Below are 4,251 nucleotides of genomic sequence, written 5' to 3'. Positions count from 1 at the left end.
TAAGACTTGGATATGCATGAATAAACAAAGAAAATTACTCTTCAAGAAGAGTGACTTGGATAATCTCTTCAGAAGACCAATTGTTGATGACTTCACCCGGGATCTTCGGACGCACCCAATTGTCAATGTCACAATCACTATCCCCCTCTTCTTCGTTGACTGCAGAGACTTGACCATACTGAATGATGCCAGCACTGGAGAAAGTGATCGGCCCCTGATGAGTCTGAAGTGTTGAAGTTGTAGAAGTTAGAGCTGGCTGATACCCAATCCCGAACTTATCTTCTTTCACTGGTAATTCCAACAGACGCCTCCAACCGGGAGCAACACCTGAATCCACCACGGCCCGTGCCTGCTTAAAGGATGAGATAGAGGCACCCGCTTTAGCCTCTTTCACAGACTCTTGGACGGACAAATCTTCAACCTGGAGGATACCTTTGTCGAGCAAGGCCTGGATACCATGTTGTAGCTTCAAACAACCTCCGCCCTGAGTAGCACAATCCAAACAACCCTTCCCACAACCGGGGAAGACATCGGCCTTCAGCAAGCATCCTTTGATATCCAACAATGGAGTCTTCAACTTCAACACATCCTTAATGGGCTTGGCTTTTCCCTCTATCATATTAACGTTCGCACCACCATGCTGGGGCATGGGATTGTTGACGACATTCGGAACTGGTGCAAGGTCGATGGCCTTTGAATCTATGAGGTCCTGAACTACGTGCTTAAAAGCTTTGCAGTTCTCAATGTCATGGCCAGGTGTCCCAGAGTGGAAGCTACACCTAGCGTTGGCGTCGTAACCCACCGGAAGTCTACCAACAGGAGGAGCCAGAGTGCGCAGTTGCACAAGCTGTAGTTGTTGAAGACTAGAAAGCATCTGAGCGTACGACATTGGAAGGGTGTCGAAACGCCGGTCCATCATCCTTTGCCTCTGTTGATAAGCGGGTCTGTTACCCGGTTGTTGCTGCTGTTGATACTGAGCTGGTTGACGTTGTGATTGTTGTTGTTGTAGTGGTGCTGTAGCTGGAATGGTCACCCCTGCGGCAGTACCTGTTATGCAAGACATGCTAATGAATATGCAAATGCAATGACATGTTTATCAATTCCAAAGGTATTCTACCCCCTTGATTCCAGTCTCACATTTGATAAACAGTGTAAGAAAAGACTAAGCCGTTGATGAGAACCAAGAAAATTCCAACTAGAATCAAGTGGAAGATATAAACCCCACAGAAATGGATAAACATGTGTGAATGATTATGAATGCAAATGATGTGATGCAAAATGATGTGAATGCAGTGCAGTGGCATGTCAATCAGGATTGCTGTATCTGCTTGAACATCTGTCAGGTTGCACTGTCTGGAGAGAAATTAAGAGCACACCAAACAAAGGTCATGGGATGGATCATGTTATCCTTAATATCAACCACCCATTTTGGCGGATTATGGTTTACACCTTATCAACACCCGAGTTTCATTGATATTAAGGATACCTGATCGGATCAACCATGAATCAAGGGTTTGTCGCAAGTCACGAGCATGGAGTTTAGGTTAAGAACCACCCAAAAGGAGTGTACTAAGGTTTAAACCTGCCAAACATGTTCTACAAAAAGGTTCCCATAGTCATAATCCCATCTTTCGGATATTATTAGAGGAACGACTACTCGTATTCCAACAATATTCTCAAGAGAGACTCTTATGAGTGTAGTATCGCGTAACAATCGTATCAAATCTTACATTTGAACGACTTTCGCACTACGTCCTACGAATAGGCCAAGATGGGTTAGGTAAACTAAGGTCCTTGGCTTCTTAGGTCTATATTGGAACAAGTAATGTCTAACCACAACTTACTTATGTGACATTATTGATCTCAACATGACCTCCACCAAGTGAATGGGCTTGCAAGTCAACTCGCTAAGGAATACTCCACACAAGTTGACAGGACTATGCCATTCTCCTATCTTAAGTGCACTCGAGTTCGGGTATAGAACTCATCTCACAAAGATCACCAAGCAGCCAGCCAACAGAAACAGATACAACAATGATATGTACACAATGTAATAAGGTAAAGCAGGTAAATAAATAACTGTACAAAAGCATGAACACCCAATAAACAAACAAACTACAAAAGCTAGGAGGGACTCGCTTAGGGAAGATGGACCAGCAAGAGGTCAACTTCTTCAAGTCCCCAGCAGAGTCGCCAGCTGTCGCAACCTGAAAAATACAGTGTGCGAAAAAAACAACCGGCGAAAGAGAATGACAGAAGAGTCGCCACCGTGCGTTATTCATCCCAAAGGAGGGAAAGGAAACGCTCGAAGTAAACCTGAAAAAGGAAAAGACAAGACAGGGTCTCGCAACCAAATCTTGGGTTCGGGAGTCGGTTATGCGAAGGGAAGGTATTAGCATCCCTACGCATCCATAGTACTCTACGGGATCCACTTTTGTAGTTTTTGTCTAAAGGGTGCAGGTTTACCTAACGTGTTTATTTACTAAAAAGGTTAAGAGAAATGACTCGCGCGGATGTCGCATCCACTGCATACGTATCTCATCTGAATATGAGAATCAGAGTCTTCGTAGCTCGGTTGACCTATGGGTTGGGGGGATGTGTGCTCGCTAAGACATCGCGTCTTATGCCTACGTATCTCATCTGGAATGAGAATCAGAGCAAGCCGTAGTTCGGCTAACTACGGGGTTATGGATTGGGTTTTGGACGAACAACGTTACTACGCAATCTACCGGATGCTCGACCTTTGGAGACTTACTCGCCTGTAGTAGAAGGAGTAAACGTGTTGCTTTGGGTTTTAGGGTTTGGGATGCTCGAGGGCAAAAGGGCAGTCCTTGACGAAGGAACCGCGCTACCTGCAGGGATATGAATACAAAACACAAAACATGTATCTCAAAGTAAAATGCCACCAAGGGGCTCAAACATTGCCTCCTATCGAGGTCTTCCAGCTAAGAAAGCGATAAAGTATGAGAAAGGGAAAAAATTACCACACGGATAAAGATCCGAAGCTATAGCAGTTAAAGGGGCAAGAAACCCTGAAATGTCTCTAGCTGGACCGTCAAAGGAAATCAGTCAACACGAATAATCAGAATAAAACTCCAGGGGGTATCCCACAAATAAAGTGGGAAACCACGCGAGTGTCTCTGCGAAAGCCATGTGAGCCCTCACAAAACTCGACAAAGGGTTAGAGTAGTAGGATGAAATCAAGAGAAAACAATGCCATGGAAACACAAGACAGGTTAGAATAAACAAAATAGGGTAACCCAGAGTTGCCCCTAAATCAAAATGTAACCACATGAATAATTCCATCAAAATTCACAAAAGGCTCACAAAAAGGTATCAAATTCACCCATAATACCTCATACCTTTAGAGCATTCAAATAAAAGGCATAAAGATGATGGATATAGGGCAAACCTGATTGGAGAGCTTGATTGAGTTGCGCCCGTGAGGTTTACAAGTTGAGTTCCTTTCAGGGTTTGGAGGTTGCTCTGAACTCTGTTGGCTTTTCTCTAACTATCTTTTCCTCAGGATTTTGCTTCTCTTCCTTCTTTCTCCAGTGAATCTCCCAGTGTAACTCCAAGTCTGTTTTCCTCTACTGAAACTTCAGTATTTATAGACTGATTTTCGTGGGTAATGGGCTCAAATGAGGGAGACCCAAGTCCAAAATAATTTGTTATATTTTATTTATTTATTTTATTTATTTAATTAATTAATTAATTAATTAATTAATTAATTAAATTATTTTTATTTATTTATTTATTTATTTTTCGGGAAAAATGAAGGGTAAATTTTGAGGTATTACACTAGTGCAAGGTTTCTTCCTGAGTGGTCAAGAAATGAGCTTGCACTTGAGGGAGTCTATTGCACTAATTTACATATGTGTATTATTGATGGTAACATGCTTTTGTGGTTCACTCTTCCCGTCAAATGTCCCAAATAAAGCGACTTGAAGTTATTTGGAATCACAACATCCTAGATTTTGAAAATGATGGGTTAGGGATCCAACACATCCATGTCTTCCTATTTATCGTCATCGTGTTGTTGTTGGTGGTGGTGTTGTTGTTAGATGTTTTGGATGCTAGCTTGCAGGGCTTTATTATGATGGTCCAGTTCATCCATAGAGGTGTGCATCTTAGAAGGACCTCATCATCTCTAGAACTGGATGTATTTCTCATCCTCACTATTGAGAAATGGTGAATACAATAAAGGTAACCCTTCTTCCATATGAGTGAATACATTATAGGTGACCATGC

The sequence above is a fragment of the Lathyrus oleraceus genome, chromosome 1, assembly GCF_024323335.1.
Source record: "Lathyrus oleraceus cultivar Zhongwan6 chromosome 1, CAAS_Psat_ZW6_1.0, whole genome shotgun sequence".
Classification (NCBI taxonomy): domain Eukaryota; kingdom Viridiplantae; phylum Streptophyta; class Magnoliopsida; order Fabales; family Fabaceae; genus Lathyrus; species Lathyrus oleraceus.
The sequence above is the reverse complement of the archived record's forward strand: the minus strand, read 5'-3'. Positions refer to the sequence as shown.